Raw genomic sequence first — 23,414 nt, forward strand, 5'->3', positions numbered from 1 at the left:
ATTGTGGACTTCTGGAAGGGCAAGACGAAGGAACACATACCAGTCCTCATAGAGTGTTCAGAAGTGGAGAGAGTGAGCAATTTCAAGTTCCTGGGTGTCAAGATCTCTGAGGATCTAACCTGGTCCCAACATATCGATGCAGTTATAAAGAAAGCAAGACAGCGGCTATACTTTATTAGGAGTTTGAAGAGATTTGATTTGAAAACAAATATACTCAAAAACTCCTATAGATGTACCGTGGAGAGTGTTCTGACAGGCCACATCACTGTCTGTTATGGGGGGGATAGGGGCTACTGCACAGGACCAAAAGAAGCTGCAGAGGGTTGTAAATTTAGTCAGCTTCACCTTGGGTACTAGCCTACAAAATACCCAGGATATCTTCAAGGAGTGGTGTCTCAGAAAGGCGGCATCCATTATTAAGAACCTCCAGAACACAGGGCATACCATTTTCTCACTGTTACCATCAAGTAGGAGGTACAGAAGCATAAAGGCACACAATCAGTGATTCAGGAACAGCTTCTTCTCCTCTGTCATCCGATTCCTAAATGGACATTGAACCCTTTGACACTACTTCACTTTTTCTAATATATAGTATTTCTGCTCTTTCCACTATTTTAATCTATTCAATATACATACACTGTAATTGATTTTCTTGCTTATTTATTATTATTAAGTTATTTTGTGGGTTTTTTCTTCTATATTATGTATTGCATTGAACTGTTGCTGCTAAATTAAGAAATTTCACGTCACAGGCCTGTGATAATAAATCTGATTCTGATTCTTAATTCCATGATTGCTTCCAACAGTAGATTATTTTGCTGTCTCAGATTATCTACATTACAACTAATGTTTACAAGAACTAAGGTAAAACAGAGTATGAATGTAAACCAAAAATTACTATAGCTCAGAAATAGAGGATAGATGTAGAAGAGGGAGGAAATGGAATGATCAATGATGTAATCTTGTCATGGGCCCTGTGGGCCTCTGCAGCTTGCTGTAGAACATTGATCTTCTTGGTTTCTCGAACACATATATTTACTAACTCTGTTATCTTAACTTGAGCCTTAGGCCCTTGTGCTTTCAGTTTAATCTTGTCAAGTTGATTGTGACTGGCATGTGTTTCCTGCCTTCTATGATTATTTAAAGGGGTATCCAGTTAACTCTTCAGCGGAGTCCTGCTGTGTTATAGAGAATGATCAGTGTCGCAGTGTTGTTTAGTTGGCCGTCCGATGCTCTGTTGGTATTCCTATGCCAAAACTTTTGTTTCTGTCTCCTCGTGAGGATTCTGCTATTTCTTCGCTCGTGGTTCGAGTTGTGGGTGGGCTGACCGCTGCTTCTGGGCTGAGCCGGTGTTAGCGACCACCATGACAGAGAGTCTGCCATTCCTCCACACTTGGTTCCAGTCTTGCGAGTGCCCACCATCTCAAAACTGGCTGGTGAAAATGCTTCAGACAAGGGCCTTGTCTATTTCAAGTGTGTTCGCACATGCTACAGTTTCTTCCTTACATGGAATTGTGCAAAACCAGACATTAATAATACCAATGACCAAATGTTAATTAGTGGAAAATTTTCAGCAATAGAATACAAAAAGGAAAAACATTGGTCTTTTAGGTTTTTATTCCGTGACTATATTTCTGACAAATGAAACTCTATTTCACTCCAGTTGTTTTTTTTTTCTAAATACTTCAGCAGAAATGCTTCTTATTATGCTTTTCCAGATAATGCAACCATAAAACCATATAACAATTACAGCATGGAAACAGGCCATCTCGACCCTTCTAGTCGGTGCCGAACTCTTACTCTCACCTAGTCCCACCGACCTGCACTCAGCCCATAACCCTCCATTCCTTTCCTGTCCATATAGCTGTCCAATTTAACTTTAAACAACAACATTGAACCTGCCCCAACCACTTCTGCTGGAAGTTCGTTCCACACAGCTACCACTCTCTGAGTAAAGAAGCTCCCCCTCATGTTACCCCTAAACTTTTGCCCTTTAACTCTCAACTCATGTCCTCTTGTTTGAATCTCCCCCACTCTCAATAGAAAAAGCCTATCCATGTCAACTCTATCTATCCCCCTCATAATTTTAAATACCTCAATCAAGTCCCCTCTCAACCTTCTACGTTCCGAAGAATAAAGACCCAACTTGTTCAACCTTTCTCTGTAACTTAGGTGATGAAACCTAGGTAACATTTTAGTAAGCCTTCTCTGTACTCTCTCTATTTTGTTGACATCTTTCCTATAATTTGGTGGCCAGAACTGTACACAATACTCCAAATTTGGCCTTACCAATGCCTTATGAAGTAGGTTTTTACCAATGCACTGTGTGTCTGACAGAGTGATCAGCAGCACTGGGACTCCACAGGGACTGTCTTGTCTCCCTTTCTCTTCACCATTTACACCTCGGACTTCAACTACTGCACAGAGTCTTGTCATTTTCAGAAGTTTTCGGATGACTCTGCCATAATTGGATGCATCAGCAAGGGAGACGAGGTTGACTACAGGGCTACGGTAGGAAACTTTGTCACATGGTGTGAGCAGAATTATCTGCAGCTTAATGTGAACAAGACTAAGGAGCTGGTGGTAGACCTGAGGCGAGCTAAGGTACTGGTGACCCCTGTTTCCATCCAGGGGGTCAGTGTGGACATGGTGGAGGATTACAAATACCTGGGGATACGAATTGACAATAAACTGGACTGGTCTAAGAACACTGACCAGTGTCAGTGTGAAGGGTCAGAGCCGTCTCTATTTCCTGAGGAGACTGAAGTCCTTTAACATCTGCCGGACGATGCTGAGGATGTTCTACGAGTCTGTGGTGGCCAGTGCTATCATGTTTGCTGCTGTGTGCTGGGGCAGCAGGCTGAGGGTAGCAGACACCAACAGAATCAACAAACTCATTCATAAGGCCAGTGATGTTGTAGGGATGGAACTGGACTCTCTCACGGTGGTGTCTGAAAACAGGATGCTGTCTAAGTTGCATGCCATCTTGGTCAATGTCTCCCATCCACTATATAATGTACTGGCTGGGCACAGGAGTACATTCAGCCAGAGACTCATTCCTCCGAGATGCAGCACAGAGCATCGTAAGAAATCATTCCTGTCTGTGGCCATCAAACTTTACAACTCCCCTCTTGGAGGGTCAGACATCCTGAGCCGATAGGCTGGTCCTGGACTTATTGCATAATTTACTGGCATAATTTACATAGTACTATTTAACTATTTATGGTTCTATTGTTATCTATTATTTATGGTGCAACTGTAACAAAAACCAATTTCCCCCAGGATCAATAAAGTATGACTATGATTATGACTATGACTATTATACAATTTCAACATTACATCCCAACTCCTATACTCAATGCTCTGATTTATAAAGGCCAGCATACCAGAAGCTTTCTTCACCACCCTATCCACATGAGATTCCACCTTCAGGGAACTATGCACCATTATTCCTAGATCCCTCAGTTCTACTGCATTCTTCAATGCCCTACCATTTACCACGTATGTCCTATTTTGATTAGTCCGACCAAAATGTAGCACCTCACATTTATCAGCATTAAACTCCATCTGCCATCTTTCAGCCCACTCTTCTAACTGGCCTAAATTTCTCTGCAAGCTTTGAAAACCTACTTCATTATCCAAAACTCCACCTATCTTAGTATCATCTGCATACTTACTAATCCAATTTACCACCCCATCATCCAGATCATTAATGTATATGACAAATAACATTGGTCCCAGTACAGATCCCTGAGGCACACCACTAGTCACCGACCTCCAATCTGACAAACAGTTATCCATCACCACTCTCTGGCATCTCCCATCCAGCCACTGCTGAATCCATTTTACTATTTCAATATTAATACCTAACGATTGAACCTTCCTAACCAACCTTACGTGTGGGACCTTGTCAAAAGCCTTACTGAAGTCCATATAGACAACATCCACTGCTTTACTCTTGTCAACTTTCCTAGTAACCTCTTCAGAAAATTCAATAAGATTTGTCAAACAGGAGCTTCCACGCACAAATCCATGTTGACTGTTTCTAATCAGACCCTGTCTATCCAGATAATTTTATATACCATCCCTAAGAATACTTTCCATCAATTTATCCACCACTGACGTCAAACTCACAGGCCAATAATTGCTAGGTTTACTCTTAGAACCCTTTTTAAATAATGGAACAACATGAGCAATATGCCAATCCTTCAGCAGCATGCCCGTATATAATGACATTTGAAGTATTTCTGTCGGAGCCCCATGCTATTTCCACATTAACTTCCCTCAAGGTCCTAGGGAATATCCTGTCAGGACCCGGAGACTTATCCACTTTTATATCCCTTAAAAGCTCCAGTAATTCCTCTTCTTTAATCATCATAGTTTCCATAACTTCCCTACCTGTTTCCCTTATCTTACCCAATTCAATATCCTTCTCCTTAGTGAATACCGAAGAAAAGAAGTTGTTCAGAATCTCCCCTATCTCTTTTGGCTCCACACATAGCTGTCCACTCTGATTCTCTAAGGGACCAATTTTATCCCTCTCTATCCTTTTGTTATTAATATAACGGTTATAACCTTGGGATTTATTTTCACCTTACTTGCCAAAGCAAACTCATATCTTCTTTTAGCTTTTCTAATTTGTTTCTTAAGATTCTTTTTACATTCTTTATATTCCTCGAGCGCCTCATATTCTCCATGCTGCTTATATTTTATTGTAGATATCTCTCTTTTTCCGAACAAAGTTTCCAACATCCCTTGAAAACCATGGCTCTCTCAAACTTTTAACCTTTCCTTTCAACCTAACAGGAACATAAAGATTCTGTACTCTCAGAATTTCACCTTTAAATGACCTCCATTTCTCTATTACATTCTTCCCATAAAACAAATTGTCCCAATCCACTCCTTCTAAATCCTTTCGCATCTCCTCAATGTTAGCCTTTCTCCAATCAAAAATCTCAACCCTGGGTCCATAATTATATTGAAGCTAATAGCATTGTGATCACTGGACCCGAAGTGCTCCCCAACAGAAACCTCCGTCACCTGACCTATCTCATTCCCTAACAGGAGATCCAACACTGCCCCTTCTCTCGTTGGTACCTCTATGTATTGCTGCAAAAAACTATCCTGCACACATTTTACAAACTCCAAACCATCCAGCCCTTTTACAGTATGGGTTTCCCAGTCTATGTGTGGAAAATTAAAATAAATTATAATGTGAACTGTTGTTCCCAATTCAGTTATAAGTATTTGTTTATTGGGTTGCATTGGTTTATTCTGCTTCTTGAACAATGCCTTCACACAGCTGTGGCTTTCAAAGGCTTTACCAGATAATCTACCCAAACAGAAACATATCTTAAATGCTGTGCATTACAAGAATATAAGAGAGGGGAACTTATCAGCCATACCGAAAACTAAAGCGAGAGATGACAAATAAATCCTGCTTCGGGTTTGATTCGAAGAAGGAGTCTGAGAGTCTGAGTGGGAGTGCCGAGAAAGACATTTTTGAAATTTCCGTTATTTTTTCTTCTCCAATGGCGTTCTGAGAGGCGGGACTGCGCAGGCGTGTGACGTTGGGCTGTGCAGTGCGGCAGATTTAAAAGGAACAAAGCCTCATAGAGCGGGCAGCGTAGTTTGTGGGCTGCGGAGTGAGCCGGGAGCAGAGTGAAGACTTAAGGGCTTCGGCTCACCGGGCTTAGGCGGAAGCAGGCGAGGCGAGGAAGGTTTGGCATTCATTTTCTGTTGCTATTTGAGGAGAGGGGCATTATGAGTGTGAGGGCAGTTTGCTGTTCTCGGTGTCGGATGTGGGAGGACCTGGAGTCTCCAAGCCGCCCATACGTCTACATCTGCACCAAGTGCATCGAGATGCAGCTCCTAAGGGACCGCGTTACGGAACTGGAGCTGCAGCTCGATGACCTTCGTCTGGTCAGGGAGAGCGAGGAGGTGATAGAGAGGAATTTCAGGCAGGTGGTCACGCCGGGGCCACGGGAGGCAGACAAGTGGGTCACGGTTAGGAGGGGGAAGGGGAAAAGTCAGGTAATAGGGAGTATCCCGGTGGCTGTTCCCCTTAACAATAGGTACTCCTGTTTGAGTACTGTTGGGGGGGACAGCTTACCCGGGGGAAGCGACAGTGGCCGTGCCTCCGGCACAGAGTCTGGCCCTGTAGCTCAGAAGGGTAGGGCAAGGAAGAGGAGGGCAGTTGTGATAGGGGACTCGATAGTAAGGGGGTTAGATAGGCGATTCTGTGGACGCAGTCCAGAGACCCGGATGGTAGTTTGCCTCCCTGCCGCCAGGGTCCGGGATATTTCTGATCGTGTCCAAGATATCCTGAAGTGGGAGGGTGAGGAGCCAGAGGTCGTGGTACATATAGGTACCAATGACATAGGTAGGAAAGGGATGAGGTCCTGAAAGGGGAATATAGGGAGCTAGGAAGGGAGTTGAGAAAAAGGACCGCAAAGGTAGTAATCTCGGGATTACTGCCTGTGCCACGCGACAGTGAAAGTAGGAATGCGATGAGGTGGAGGATAAATGCGTGGCTGAGGGATTGGAACAGGGGGCAGGGATTCAAGTTTTTGGATCATTGGGACCTCTTTTGGCGCAGGCGTGACCTGTACAAAAAGGACGGGTTACACTTGAATCCTAGGGGGACCAATATCCTGGCAGGGAGATTAGCGGGGGCTACTGAGGTGACTTTAAACTAGAATGGTTGGGGGGTAGGAATCAAATTAAAGAGGCTAGGCGTGAGGAGGTTAGTTCACAACAGAGGGATGGGAACCAGTGCAGAGAGACGGAGGGGTGTAAAGTGAGGGTAGAAGCAAAAAGTACTAAGGAGAAAAGTAAAAGTGGCAGGCCGACAAATCCAGGGCAAGCATTAAAAAGGGCCACTTTTCAACATAATTGTATAAGGGCTAAGAGAGTTGTAAAAGAGCACCTGAAGGCTTTATGTGTCAATGCAAGGAGCATTCGTAATAAGGTGGATGAATTGAAAGTGCAGATTGTTATTAATGATTATGATATAGTTGGGATCACAGAGACATGGCTCCAGGGTGACCAGGGATGGGAGCTCAACGTTCAGGGATAGTCAATATTCAGGAGGGATAGACATGAAGGAAGGGGAGGTGGGGTGGCGTTGCTGGTTAAAGAAGAGATTAACGCAATAGAAAGGAAGGACATAAGCCGGGAAGATGTGGAATCGATATGGGTAGAGCTGCGTAACACTAAGGGGCAGAAGACGCTGGTGGGAGTTGTGTACAGGCCACCTAACAGTAGTAGTGAGGTCGGAGATGGTATTAAACAGGAAATTAGAAATGTGTGCAATAAAGGAACAGCAGTTATAATGGGTGACTTCAATCTACATGTAGACTGGTTGAACCAAATTGGTAAAGGTGCTGAGGAAGAGGATTTCTTGGAATGTATGCGGGATGGTTTTTTGAACCAACATGTCGAGGAACCAACTAGAGAGCAGGCTATTCTGGACTGGGTTTTGAGCAATGAGGAAGGGTTAATTAGCGATCTTGTCGTGAGAGGCCCCTTGGGTAAGAGTGACCATAATATGGTGGAATTCTTCATTAAGATGGAGAGTGACATAGTTAATTCAGAAACAAAGGTTCTGAACTTAAAGAGGGATAACTTTGAAGGTATGAGACGTGAATTAGCTAAGATAGACTGGCAAATGACACTTAAAGGATTGACGGTGGATATGCAATGGCAAACATTTAAAGGTTGCATGGATGAACTACAACAATTGTTCATCCCATTTTGGCAAAAGAATAAATCAAGGAAGGTAGTGCACCCGTGGCTGACAAGAGAAATTAGGGATAGTATCAATTCCAAAGAAGAAGCATACAAATTAGCCAGAGAAAGTGGCTCACCTGAGGACTGGGAGAAATTCAGAGTTCAGCAGAGGAGGACAAAGGGCTTAATTAGGAAGGGGAAAAAAGATTATGAGAGAAAACTGGCGGGGAACATAAAAACGGACTGTAAAAGCTTTTATAGATATGTAAAAAGGAAAAGACTGGTAAAGACAAATGTAGGTCCCCTGCAGACAGAAACAGGTGAATTGATTATGGCGAGCAAGGACATGGCAGATCAATTGAATAATTACTTTGGTTCTGTCTTCACTAAGGAGGACATAAATAATCTTCCAGAAATAGTAAGGGACAGAGAGTCCAGTGAGATGGAGGAACTGAGCGAAATACATGTTAGTAGGGAAGTGGTGATAGGTAAATTGAAGGGATTGAAGGCAGATAAATCCCCAGGGCCAGATGGTCTGCATCCTAGAGTGCTTAAGGAAGTAGCCCAAGAAATAGTGGATGCATTAGTGATAATTTTTCAAAACTCGTTAGATTCTGGACTAGTTCCTGAGGATTGGAGGGTGGCTAATGTAACCCCACTTTTTAAAAAAGGAGGGAGAGAGAAACCGGGGAATTATAGACCGGTTAGCCTAACGTCGGTGGTGGGGAAACTGCTGGAGTCAGTTATCAAGGATGTGATAACAGCACATTTGGAAAGCGGTGAAATGATCGGACAAAGTCAGCATGGATTTGTGAAAGGAAAATCATGTCTGACGAATCTCATAGAATTTTTTGAGGATGTAACTAGTAGAGTGGATAGGGGAGAACCAGTCGATGTGGTATATTTGGATTTTCAAAAGGCTTTTGACAAGGTCCCACACAGGAGATTAGTGTGCAAACTTAAAGCACACGGTATTGGGGGTAAGGTATTGGTGTGGGTGGAGAATTGGTTAGTAGACAGGAAGCAAAGAGTGGGAATAAACGGGACCTTTTCAGAATGGCAGGCGGTGACTAGTGGGGTACCGCAAGGCTCAGTGCTGGGACCCCAGTTGTTTACAATATATATTAATGACTTGGATGAGGGAATTAAATGCAGCATCTCCAAGTTTGCGGATGACACGAAGCTGGGTGGCAGTGTTAGCAGTGAGGAGGATGCTAAGAGGATGCAGGGTGACTTGGATAGGTTGGGTGAGTGGGCAAACTCATGGCAGATGCAATTTAATGTGGATAAATGTGAAGTTATCCACTTTGGTGGCAAAAATAGGAAAACAGATTATTATCTGAATGGTGGCCAATTAGGAAAAGGGGAGGTGCAACGAGACCTGGGTGTCATTATACACCAGTCATTGAAAGTGGGCATGCAGGTACAACAGGCGGTGAAAAAGGCGAATGGTATGCTGGCATTTATAGCGAGAGGATTCGAGTACAGGAGCAGGGAGGTACTACTGCAGTTGTACAAGGCCTTGATGAGACCACACCTGGAGTATTGTGTGCAGTTTTGGTCCCCTAATCTGAGGAAAGACATCTTTGCCATAGAGGGAGTACAAAGAAGGTTCACCAGATTGATTCCTGGGATGGCAGGACTTTCATATGAAGAAAGACTGGATGAACTGGGCTTGTACTCGTTGGAATTTAGAAGATTGAGGGGGGATCTGATTGAAACGTATAAGATCCTAAAGGGATTGGACAGGCTAGATGCAGGAAGATTGTTCCCGATGTTGGGGAAGTCCAGAACGAGGGGTCACAGTTTGAGGATAGAGGGGAAGCCTTTTAGGACCGAGATTAGGAAAAACTTCTTCACACAGAGAGTGGTGAATCTGTGGAATTCTCTGCCACAGGAAACTGTTGAGGCCAGTTCATTGGCTATGTTTAAGAGGGAGTTAGATATGGCCCTTGTGGCTATGGGGGTCAGGGGGTATGGAGGGAAGGCTGGGACGGGTTTCTGAGTTGGATGATCAGCCATGATCATAATAAATGGCGGTGTAGGCTCAAAGGGCCGAATGGCCTACTCCTGCACCTATTTTCTATGTTTCTATGTTTCTAAACGATCATCCATTCAGTGCAAAAAAAAACCAAAATTCTTGATTTCCCTGCTTCCTCATAAAATCTTTCCCTCTTGAGCAAGCTACTCTTTGTACAGTTAACTTTACTGCTATAAAATGAACTTCAATGAATAGACAAAGGGGTCATATCATACCACAAAATCTTATCTAAAGTTCATCCTGGAAGTAAATCTCCTCCTGCAAGAATCTTCCAAAAGTTTCCAGCTTGTGAAAAGGGCAACACCGATTCTTAGGAGTGTTTACTCTGATGATAATAAAGAATAATTGGGCTCTCCAATAGGTCTTCATTATTGATTTCATTTCATTTGTTTTTCAATTTACTTTAAATACTTCAATTATTCATCCTTTGCTTGGAATCAGTTTCCATTCAGGACACGTATGTGACTGTATTTCTCTGCCTTGCTATATTCCTTGTATTACATTTTTCAGAATGACTATTTAATCTCCCAATTGTGATCAAGGCTCAACATAAAATATTAATAAGGATTGCCTTCCCAGATGCAGTCTTTTGTTTTACTGCAAATCTTTGCAACAGGCAATGCTTGAATTTAGATTTCTCATTTTACAATTCGATTTGCTTCATTCAGTATTTACTTTGGTAAATGAAGGCAAATGTCACAGTTATTTTGCAACGTCAATGTCCTGGAAAAACAGCCAATTTATTCATCAGATCAGGGATCAATATTGATATTGACAATGGTGCACAATCTCCTTTGAATAGTAACATAGCACCTTCATTCTCTACCTGAACCAAAAAAGCAACATTGTAAACCTCAGCTTGAGGTTTCATGTGAAACTTCCCTCAGCTGGCCATTTGCTCACTCCTGCAACGAGCAAGTGCACACTTACGTCTAATGTGTGTTACTGAAGCACACAACCTGCTGAAGTTGTGAAAGTTACTAAGTCAGTGAGACTGGCAGCCTGTTTATGCTATTTTTTTCCTGTGTTGACCCATTATTCCTGATTGACTGCTGTGGCTGTGGTGAAAAGGAATGCTGGAAAACTGAATTAAAAGCAAAAATAGCTGAAATACTCAGAAGGGCAAGTAGCATCTATGAAGAGAGAATCAGAGGCAATTGTCTTTCATCCAAACTTTTGTAGCTGTGGTAAACACTGTATTGAAATTAACATAGCTATGTTACTTTGGTTTTGTCACCCACAAAACTGCCACTCACTGAATGTTTTCTGGTTTTCACACCTTTCTCTGTAAATCCTAGACTGCTGTGCATGAAAATCCACTTATTGCTTATCTCTATGTTGATGTATTTATGCTTTGAAGAAATTTGTAAGAATGGCGTACTGTGTCTTGATACATCTGACAATAGTTATGATTATGATTCTGAGGACATGCAGTCCCCTTTTATTGTCATTTAGTAATGAATGCATTAAGAAATGATAAAAATGTTTTTCCAGAATGATGTCATGAAAACACATGACAAACCGACTTAAAAACTAACAAAAACCACATAATTATAACATATAGTTGCAACAGTGCAAAGCAATACCGTAATTTGATAAGAACAGACCATGGGGCAGTAAAAGACTCAGAGTCTCTCGAAAGTCCCATCATCTCACGCGGACGGTAAACCTCAAGCGCCGCCAACTTGCCGATGCAGCATCCCGGAAGCATCCGACCACAGTCCGACTCCAAGTCCGTCCGAAAAACTCTGAGCCTCCGACCACCTATTCGACATCGAGCACCATCTCTGCCAAGTATTTCGACCCCGGCCCCGGCAACAGGCGATACGCAAAGCCAAGGATTTGGGGCCTTCGTCTCCAGAGATTCTCGATTGCACAGTAGCAGCGGCAGCAAAGCAGTCATTTCAGAAGTTTCTCCAGATCTTCCACTGCGCTTCACAGCTGTCCCCATCAAATCCGGATTGTACATGGCACCCGTAGTTACATATAACGATATTCATTTGGAACGGCCGCGTGCGTTGCGTCACGCCGCCATCTTCTCCTCCCTCCCTAGTAATTAATTGTAAATTAATTGTCACCCCAATAGTCTGCTCTTATTCATCAGCAAAGTGAGGGAATGGATAACTGAGAGTGCTGTCAAGTGGCACTTGCATAGCAACAACCAGTTCTTAGATCAGCTTATCTTCCATCATAGAACATAGAACAGTACAGCACAGTACAGGCCCTTCGGCCCACAATGTTGTGCCGACCCTCAAAACCTGCCTTCCATATAAGCCTCCACCTTAAATTCCTCCATATACCTGTCTGGCAGTCTCTTAAACTTCACTAGTGTATCTGCCTCCACCACTGACTCAGGCAGTGCATTCCACGCATCAACCACTCTCTGAGTAAAAAACCTTCCTCTAATATCCCCCTTGAACTTCCTACCCCTTACCTTAAAGCCATGTCCTCTTGTATTGAGCAGTGGTGCCCCGGGGAAGAGACGCTGGCTATCCACTCTATCTATTCCTCTTATGATCTTGTACACGTCTATCATGTCTCCTCTCATCCTCCTTCTCTCCAAAGAGTAAAGCCCTAGCTCCCTTAATCTCTGATCATCATGCATACTATCTAAACCAGGCAGCATCCTGGTAAATCTCCTCTGTACCCTTTCCAATGCTTCCACATCCTTCCTATAGTGAGGCGACCAGAACTGGACACAGTACTCCCAGTGTGGCCTAACCAGAGTTTTATAGAGCTGCATCATTACATTGCGACTCTTAAACTCTATCTATCGACTTATGAAAGCTAACACCCCATAAGCTTTCTTAACAACCCTATCCAACTGTGAGTCAACTTTCAGGGACCTGTGGACATGTACCCCCAGATCCCTCTGCTCCTCCACACTACCATTTATCCTGCCATTTACTTTGCACTCTGCCTTGGAGTTTGTCCTTCCAAAGTGTACCACCTCATACTTCTCTAGGTTGAACTCCATCTGCCACTTCTCAGCCCACTTCTGCATCCTATCAATGTCTCCCTGCAATCTTTGACAATCCTCTACCCTATCTACAACACCACCAGCCTTTGTGTCATCTGCAAATTTGCCAACCCACCCTTCTACCCCCACATCCAGGTCGTTAATAAAAATCACGAAAAGTAGAGGTCCCAGAACAGATCCTTGTGGGACACCACTAATCACAATCCTCCAGTCTGAATGTACTCCCTCCACCACGACCCTCTGCCTTTTGCAGGCAAGCCAATTCTGAATCCACCTGGCCAAACTTCCCTGGATCCCATGCCTTCTGACTTTCTGAATGAGCCTACCATGTGGAACCTTGTCAAATGCCTTACTAAAATCCATATAGATCACATCCACTGCACTACCGTCGTCTATATGCCTGGTCACCTCCTCAAAGAACTTAATCAGGCTTGCTAGACACGATCTGCCCTTCACAAAGCCATGCTGACTGTCCCTGATCAGACCATGATTCTCTAAATGCCCAGAGATCCTATCTCTAAGAATCTTTTCCAACAGCTTTCCCACCACAGACGTAAGGCTCACTGGTCTATAATTAACCAAACTATCCCTACTATCTTTTTTGAACAAGGGGACAACATTCACCTCCCTCCAACCCTCCAGTACCATTCCCACGGACAACGAGGACATAAAGATCTGAGCCAGAGGCTCAGCAATCTCTTCCCTCACCTCGTGGAGCAGCCTGGGGAATATTCCGTCAGGCCCCGGGGACTTATCCATCCTAATGTAGTTTAACAACTCCAACATCTCCTCTCCCTTAATATCTACATGCTCCAGAACATCAACCTCACTCATATTGTCCTCACCATCATCAAGTTCCCTCTCATTGGTGAACACCAAACAGAAGTATTCATTGAGGTCCTCGCTCACTTCCACAGCCTCCAGGCACATCTTCCCACCTTTATCTCTAATCGGTCCTACCTTCACTCCTGTCATTCTTCTTTTCTTCACATAATTGAAGAATGCCTTGGGGTTTTCCTTTACCCTACTCGCCAAGGCCTTCTCATGCCCCTTCCATGCTTTCTCAGCCCCTTCTTAAGCTCCTTCCCTATATTCCTCAATAGACCCATCTGATCCCTGCTTCCTAAACCTCATGTATGCTGCCTTCTTCCACCTGACTAGATTTTCCACCTCACTTGTCACCTATGGTTCCTTCACCCTATCATTCTTTATCTTCCTCACCGGGACAAATTTATCCCTAACATCCTGCCAGAGATCTCTAAACATCGACCACATGTCCATAGTACATTTCCCCGCAAAAACATCATCCCAGTTCACACCCGCAAGTTCTAGCCTTATAGCCTCATAATTTGCCCTTCTCCAATTAAAAATTTTCCTGTCCTTTCTGATTCTATCCTTTTAATGCTAAAGGCCAGGGAGCGGTGGACACTGTCCCCCAGATGCTCATCCACTGAGAGATCTGTGACCTGACCCGGTTCATCACCTAGTACTAGATCTAGTATGGCATTCCCCCTAGTCGGCCTGTCCACATATTGTGACAGGAATCTGTCCTGGACACACTTAACAAACTCTGCCCCGTCTAAACCCTTGGAACTAATCAGATGCCAATCAATATTAGGGAAGTTAAAGTCACCCATGATAGCAACCCTGTTATTTTTGCATCTTTCCAAAATCTGCCTCCCAGTCTGCTCCTCTGTATCTCTGCTGCTACCAGGGGCCCTATAGAATACCCCCAGTAGAGTAACTGCTCCCTTCCTGTTCCTGACTGCCACCCATACTGACTCAAAAGAGGATCCTGCTACATTACCCACCCTTTCTGTAGCTGTAATAGTATCCCTGATCAGTAATGCCACCCCTCTTCCCCTTTTTCCGCCCTTTCTATCCCTTTTAAAGCACTGAAATCCAGGAATATTGAGAATCCATTCCTGCCCTGATGCCAGCTAAGTCTCTGTAATGGCCACTACATCATAATTCCATGTATGTATCCAAGCTCTCAGTTCATCACCTTTGTTCCTGATGCTTCTTGCATTGAGGTACACACATTTCAGCCCTTCTACATTACTGTCTTTACTACTTTATTCTGCTTCTCTTTCCTCAAAGCCTCTCTGTATGTTAGATCTGGCTTTACTCCATGCACTTCTTTCACTGCTCTATCGCTCTGGGTCCCACCCCCTTGCAAATTAGTTTAAAACCTCGGAACCATGCCAACGAACCTACCTGCAAGGATATTTCTATCCTTACAGGTAGAATATCATGGTAACTCATTTCCTGATCTCATTACAGTCTTTATCCAAACATGGGAAAAAGAGCTGAACTCCAGAGGTGAGGTGAGAGTAACCACCCAAAATAGCATTTGATTGAGTTTAGCATAAAGGAACCCTGGCTAAAGTGGAGCCAAATGGAATTAAAAGAAAAGTCTCCAATGGTTGGAATCACACCTAGTATAAAGGAGGATGGTTGTAGTGATTAGAGGTCAATCATCTTAGCCTCTGGACACCTCTGCAGGCGTCCCTCAGGTCTGATGAGTTCCTACAGACTCTTCCATAGAAGGGGAACAAGGCATCTGATGAGGTGGTTGTAAGATGGTGTGAGGTCCTTCCATTGTGTATTCAGAGTTTCTGCAGGATACCAGTGAAGGCTCTTAAGGTTGTCAACATCATTCTGAAAGCTGCTTTTCCACTTTACGGAGTCAGAGGCCAGGGAATCTCAGAAGTAATTGAGAATGTTTAATTTCTTTAAGAAGTCCTTCAGCACACCCTTAATCTTCTCCTCTTCCCTCCTAAATATCTTTGACAGAGCCCAGAACTTTGCTTGCATCAGAAGATATGTTCCTGCATACAAGCAAAGTCCTCTGCCCAATATAGCCACCTACTGACTTCTACCACCTTGAAGAACAGGAGCACCATGGTCATAGTCACATTACCATTACAAGGTCCACTCTAAGTTATTTACTATTCAAATTTGGAAATATTTCACTGGCCCTAAAATCTTGAAACTCCTCGCCAAAGAGCATTGAAGGAGTTTCATTATTAGTGGCTTATCATTATTTTCTCAAGTGTAATTGGTAACAAGAGCCAGAGAAGTGATACAGTATAGGGACTCAAGTTATCCGAAGGTGGCTAGAACAGGGACCCAAGTAAGTACTGGCAGGAAGTGGAGGGCAGAGGAAGCTGTTCAGGAAGCAGAGGCGAGGCTGCATCACAGGAGGCTGGTGGGAGTGGTCACACGAGGCCGAGCTGGGCTAGGATCCTTTTCAACTCCCCAAATGGACACCAGAGGGAAGGAAAAGCGTCGTCTAGTTCAGGAGGAGATGAAAGCAGTAGTGGAGGAGATGAGAACTTGCAAGGCGGTGGGAATGAAGCAACAGGGAGCTTGGACAAGATGGGAGAATGCGGTTGAGAGGAAAGTGGCCTAGGCTGATCTTTGGAAAGCCGAACCACACCGCATCCAATTTCTCATCCAGGAAGTGTATGATGTGCTTCCAAGCCCATGAAACCTGCACACACAGGGCAAAGCGGAGTCATCTTCGTGCCCACTGTGCTCTAAGCAAGGAACCCTGGAGCACATCCTCAGCAGCTGCACAAGGGCACTTGGTGAGGGACGGTACCGATTGGGGCATGATCAGGTCCTGAAGACCATCGCTGAAACCATCAGCGCAGGAATTGAGTGGGTGAAGTGGTCTTGACCCTCCAAGCAGACCATTGCCTTTGTCAGAGCTGGGGAACAGCCAATACCCACCAAAAGTATATCTGCAGGCATCCTGACCTCTGTAAGGGCTGGCAGCTGTTGGTGGACCTCGAACAGCAGCTGAAGTCCCCCAACCATATCGCAGCCACCACCCTGCGGCCAGACATTGTCCCTGTGTCTGAGTCTACTAAGCAAGTGGTGCTGCTGGAGCTGACAGTCCCATGGGAAGATAGCTTGGAAGAGGCCTTTGAAAGGAAGCTCTCCAAGTACGCAGGACTGGTCAGCAACTGTCAGCAGGCTGGATGGAGAGCGAGGTGTCTCCCAGTGGAGGTTGGTTGTAGGGGATTCGCAGCACGGTCCTTAGCCAGAGCCTTCAGCATTTTGGGCATCGAGGGAGAGAGGAAGAGGAGAGCCATCTGCAGTACCACTGATGCAGCAGAGATGGCCTCAAGATGGCTGTAGTTCAAAAGAGGGGAGCCATGGAGTCATAAGTAGCTAGCCATCTGGACACAAGCTGAGGTCTGATCAGCCCCGGCTGGGTCACCTGGAGGAGGTTGTATGATGCTGAAAAACCCGAAACACCTAATGAATCCAGGAACATCACTGAAGATGTGTCCAGAGGCATCAGTATATGTTTGTACACAGCACAGGATGGGTATAAAATGCCAGTCTTGCAAGCAATGGACACAATCCTACTAATAACTATGTTAATATAGAACGTAGAACAGTACAGCACAGTACAGTACAGTTAAATTAATAACACCTGTGTCAAAAGATGTAATATTTACAATGAGTTCCAAACACTCCTGGTGTCATGGTCCTGACTGAACAGCGGCAGGCATCCAAGTTTTGATGCTCCAGTTCCCAGGAGTATGGTGAGTTGCTGCTGCCCTCTTAAGACTCAGAATGCCAACTATTGCCTGCCACTTTCCTTCATGGAAAGTCTGTACTTAAAGGCCTTGTGCTGAGCACTCACTGCTCAATTGTTGGAGTTCCATTTCTTGTATTACACTTTGTGATTCCACCTTTGGATTTTATTTGTGTTGTCTTGTTAATTTTGAGTCTGAGTCAACTCTAGATCTACCTCTGCACTTGGGCTCACCACCATCTGTAGCTCTCTCATTACACCTGGTGAGCGTAAAGAAAAAGCCTAGCTCAGAAACCTGGATCTTCATTCAAACAGCCAATTAATCAGCCAACAGGTAGTTTCAGGAAATGATAGCTTTACTGTAAAATCTTATGGAGCCATACTTTCTCAATATGTGTCCTTTTACTGATGAGCAGCTTCATGGTAAAACTATTCCTCGCTTGACAGTACTCTTGCGTGAATGAACCTTTTAAGGATATATCTGAAATTACTACTGGTCACAGAGACGTGCACTATTATTAGAGCCATTAATAAGTCTGGCAGCGCTCAGCTCCCATTCGACTCATACTGCCTGCTCTGGGCAGACACCCTGACACCAAACCTCTTCCAGTTCAATAACGGCAATCTACTAATAATGAAATGATGTCCATTGAAAAAGAACAATTGAGCCCACATTATATTTGACATAGGTAGCATTAAAATGCGTTTAGTTTTTTATTGTTTGAATCTATTTCATTTGTCTATCCTGACTGGTCTTCCTGTAGTACTTTACAAGACAAAGGCTCTTAACTCATCAAGGTTGGTAATGGATTATGCAGTAGCCAGATTCCTATAATAGATTCATTTATATGTGAAATGCACATTGATTTCAAAGGTAAGGATTCTTCATGAAGGGTCTCCTAGAATCCCGTTTTCGCACTGCCCTATAATTTTACACACCAACTGTTGACAAATCAACTGAGAAACAATCCATTTCAGTTTGGCATTTTAGTACATTTGCTTTGATTTGAAATGGAAGGAATTTCTCAGGGTCAGGCAGCAGACTGTGTTGATATTGCTCCATCATTCAGAATCAACTCAAAAGCACTGCACCTCATCTGCGAAGTTTAAACTGTACACGGTGACATAGGCATGGTAGGATCCTCGGATTTGGAACTAACTCTGCTTATGTAATTATTTGAAAGGCAATTAATAACATTGTATCTCTAACAAATTTTTGCAGGGAGAATTAGTTTTTTTAATGAAATGTCCTTGTAATGTTGGAATATCTACACTTGCTCCAAAGAGTTGTATGGTAACCATGGAACCAAAGGACAAGCTAGTGATACCAGCTGTAGAACTTAATCTTCCAGATAAAGGAGCTGAACTATTACCCTTCTCTGCTAGCTATTCTCCAAAAGCATCATCTCTGTGCAGCAGCGCCTTGGTCTCCTGAATTGTCTGTCTGCTTTCAATCCCAAAAAATTGCATCGTCCATTTCACCCAAGACACACGACTGTAATTTAACATTCTTGGGATCTAAATTCCCAACCTCCCACAGAAACTATCCACTCCTCCAAATCTGCCCTTAGAACGTCTTGCCCGTTATGTCCTCCATCAGCAACTACACACTCAGCTGTTTAGAGTGTGCATTATGGAATTACCTTTCTCTATAATTCCACATACTTATCTGCCATCTCTCCTTCAATACTATTCTTAAATACTGCTTCTCATTCTTTCTGTTTGTGTTGTGTTTATCTTTGTGGTACTGCGCTGTATTTCCCACATTAAGTGCACATGAACATTAATTGTTATTGTGCGAGGAGACCATTAAAGCTATGTTATAAACGTTGCTATATCTGCTGAATAAATGAGCTGAACTAACACTGATACTGTTGAAACCACTTCCTGTAAACAAGAACAACAGGAATTCTGCAGATGCTGGAAATTCAAGCAACATACATCAAAGTTGCTGGTGAACGCAGCAGGCCAGGCAGCATCTATAGGAAGAGGTGCAGTCGACGTTTCAGGCCGAGACCCCTCTTCCTATAGATCCTGTAAACAAGGATGCATTAACAAATTATTTATAGCCTACTGGAAATAAAGGTGGATCCTTGTTTAAAGAAAGTGGTTACAACTTTCACTAATTATAGTTCAGCTCATTTTATCCAACAAATAAGACAACCTTCATGAACACAGTGTATTAGATGCACAACATGGGAAAGATGTTCGACTTTACAATGCAGAACCACAGTCAGATAAAATAATGCATTGAGAAAGAATGAGCGTGCAGCATCTCCACCCTGTCACACAAGGAAAGGTTCAACAACTTTAAATTTATCATTTTGGAGGACCTGTTCCAGGCTCAGCGCTTTAGTGCACTTACGGAAAAAGCTCAGCAGCACATCTGCTTCCTCAGGAGTTTGCGAAGATTCAGCCTGGTATGGAAACACCATTGCTATTGAATGGAAAATCCTACAAAAATTTGTGGATATGGCCAGTTCATCATGGGTAAAGCTCTCCCCACCGTGAGCACATCTACATGAAGCATTGTCGCAGGAAAGCAGCATCCATCAGCAGGGACTCCCACCACCAGGGCCATGCTCTCTTCTCAATGCTGCCATCAGGAAGAAGATACAGGAGCCTTAGGACTCACACCACCAGGTCCAGGAACAGCTATTATCCCTCAGCCATCAGGCCTTTGAATGGGAGGATATATATTCACCCAGCTTCACTTGCCAATCATTGAAGTGTTCCCACAACCTCAGGACTTACTTTCAAAAACTCCTCATCTCATGTTTTCAGTATTTGTTGTTTATTTAGTTACTATCATTATTTCTTCTTTTTGTATTTGCATGTCTTTTGCGTACTGGTTGAACACATAAGTTGGTGTGGTCTTTCATTGATGATGTTATGGTTAGTATTCTATAGTGGATTTATTGAGTATGTCCACAAGAAAATATACCTCAGGGTTGTATATGCTGACATATATGTTCTTTGATAATAGATTTACTTTGAACTTTGACATCCCTTTTAATTCTCTTACCTCTGAGATTAAATTTATGCCTCTTGTGTTCTGCACTCTTTCCTTTGGAAAAGGGATTTGTGCTTCCACTCTGTCAATGCCCATTATGATTATGTATAGTCCTCAGTCTTCTACTTTCCAGGGAATAATGTCCTAATATTTGCAACCTCTTCTTATAACTGAAGCACACAAATCCAGGCAACATTTTGGTAAATCAAGGCCACTAGACATGCTGTGTTGTCTAGAAGACTTTTCACTACTCATCCAAGCGGCTTCTTCAGTTCTGATCCATGGTCGGTAGTTTTCCGGCTTCTAAACTCTGTGAGCTCATTAAAGGTACAGCAATCACATGAGGGTCGTTGAGAGATGTGGAGGTAATAAGAGAGTTATTAGTCTTATCTTTGCATGAATGCAGGTGTGAACTGCTGTGAGACATTGGGGTAGAGATGTTCAGATCGCATTGTAAGTAGCTGATAGGTGGTGTCATACCCTACTCCCTCTGTTCAGGGATGGGGTTTCCAGTTTGACAAAGATGGTTTCCTTAACCCCTCTTTCAAACCACCTGTCCTCCCTATCCAAAATGTGCACAATGTTATCATCAGAGGAGTGTCCCTTGTCCTTTAGGTGTAGATATAAAGCCAAGACTTAAACTGAGGTGTTTGCCCTCTTGTGTTGGGCCATCTGTTTGTGAAGTGGTTGTTTTGTCTCGCTGATAAACAGATCTGTGCAGTTCTCATTGCATTGGATAGCATATGCAATATTACTCTGTTTATGTTTGGGAGTAGGATCCTTGGGGTAGATGAGTTTCTGTCTGAGTGTGTTTGTAGGTTTGAAGACCCTGATAACAACTGGTGCAGTATCAAACATGATATTGGTTAATCTCTGGCAATTGAATTGGGACAGATATCAGTCATTATCTTAATAAATGCTAGTCTAAACTGGAAGGATTAAACACATCTGCTCTCTGTTCATATGGTACTTTAATTGCATGAATCTCAAGGCATGAAACTGCTTAAAGATGTATTCAGACACAAGGTGTGATTCTGCACTATTTGTCTGCAGGTTTGGCATATGTTGGCTGTAACTTGGGGCTGGTGCATTGAGTCATAAACACAGTTCTCCAACACTCTTCTATTCTAACTCTGCTGGAAGAAGAAACTTTGTGACATTGTAACTCACAATTTAGCATGGTTCCATATGTACTCAGAGGCTGCTCACGCACTTATTTACAGATTCATGTCAATGTCAAACATGATTCATTCTCTTCTCAGAATAAGCTTCCTGTCCTCACATTTTTTAGTAGAAGCAAAGAATAACATCAAAATCAAAATTAGAGAATAAAATCAAAGGAGAAAGTAATGGAAAATTGGATCCAGGTATCAGACAGAGAGAATCACAACTCTTAGATTTTGCTTGTATCAAAATGCATCAGAAAAGGAGCAACTAATTTAACTCAAATCTGTTGGATGTTATTCAAATCCTCTGGGATTATGCACTCCAGATTATCAGTGAATGGTATTTCATCTCTTCAAGCACTTGTAATTGGAGCTTTAACAAGTGACTTACAAATAATTAGCTGACACCATTGAGTTTCATTGTAGAGATGATGGAGTAAGACTGTGGAATATCACTGTACACTCCGATCTCAAATCAGAGCACTTTCACCAATGGATTTGATGAGTGAGGTGTGCATTTCAGATCTACCTGCACTCTTCTTGAAAATTCTGCATTATAATGTAATAAAAAATACTTGACTAAAGAACTTTGATTAAAGTTTGTGCAGCCATGAAGTTAGTACCAAGATAGTTTTGCGGCAACTGATTCCATTGATATTCACTTGTTCCTGTTGCAAAAATTTATAATATTCTGAATAAGTCAATGAAATGATAATTACAACAATGTGAAGAGTAATGTCACTTCAGCTCTTCTATTTAGTTTTGAAATTAGCTTCAATTTGATCTTGGACTTCAGCCAGTCTATTACTCGTGTCTTAGATTTGTTCTCAGAATTACACAACTTGGAGAACGAGACAAACTTGCAATACCTGTTTTCCTGCTAATTCAGACAGAATACTATTTTAATACAAGTATAAAGCTAATGGATTTAATACTTTAAATAGAATCAAAATGCAATTATGCATTAATTTCATAGAGAAATATGGAAAAACACAACTGAAGTGCATACATACTAACAGTTCCTTGTCTGCATTTTTGAGCATTTTAGCATTCAAGTCATAAATCTAATCAAATCTAATCTAATCTAAATTGTTTAAAGTTATCTAAATTCATTTATTAGGTAGTGAGAGAGTGAAATGATTTGTTCATTTTTTTTCCCTTGACCAAGTGCACATCAAACAGCCCCAGAGTCACCTCCGGGGATTCTCATACCCCACAGTCACCCCCAGGGATTCTTACAAATCTTACACAAACTTGGAAAGCCCTTGGAGCACCTTGTAGAATTCTGGCCAGCACATTGTAGAAAGGGTGTGGGAGCAAAGGACAGACTGCAGAAGCGATTTATTGGGAGGTTGCCTCAAATGGAGTGCTGCAGTTATCATTGTCATTTCGGAGGGTGAAGGGTGACCTTATAGAGTTTTATAAAATTATAAGGGGTACAGGTAGGATAGATAGGGTAATTTTTCAGGCAGGAGAGTAAATAATATGAAGTCACAGGTTTAAGGGAGAGGGGAGAAATTAAGGGAGATCTGAGGGGTATACTTTTCACACAGAGGATGGTGGTTATCTGGAACGAGCTACCAGAGGTGGTCATCTAAGAAGAGGCAGATGTAGGCCTGATGTAAGCATATAGGAAGACTGCAGATAGGTAACATAATTGGCATGTAGGAGGTGGGGTGACGGGACCCATTTTTATTCTCTAGGTATCCATAATCCCATGATGAAAAGCCTGTGAAGAGTCGTCCTACCCTGTCCTGAACTGATTTCTTACATATTTTGCTCACAGGGTTTTCCACTTCTGCTGGGAATGGAGAAACATCTATCTTATTAAAGTGAAGGTGAAGAGAAAATGTAATCTGCACAAGAACTCTGTGATTCCATTCGCATATTTGCTCCACCCCCACCAACCTTATAAGCACCTGAGAAAG

At 42.9% G+C, this 23,414-nt stretch overlaps 1 protein-coding gene across 1 annotated transcript in view; it reads right to left on the minus strand.

Moving 5' to 3' along the window:
• Positions 1–23,414, minus strand: part of astn1 (astrotactin 1) — a 2,838,691-nt gene that overhangs the window by 1,588,713 nt on the left and 1,226,564 nt on the right. The window lies entirely within an intron of this gene.

Source organism: Mobula hypostoma, chromosome 12 (genome assembly GCF_963921235.1).
Source record: "Mobula hypostoma chromosome 12, sMobHyp1.1, whole genome shotgun sequence".
NCBI lineage: Eukaryota > Metazoa > Chordata > Chondrichthyes > Myliobatiformes > Myliobatidae > Mobula > Mobula hypostoma.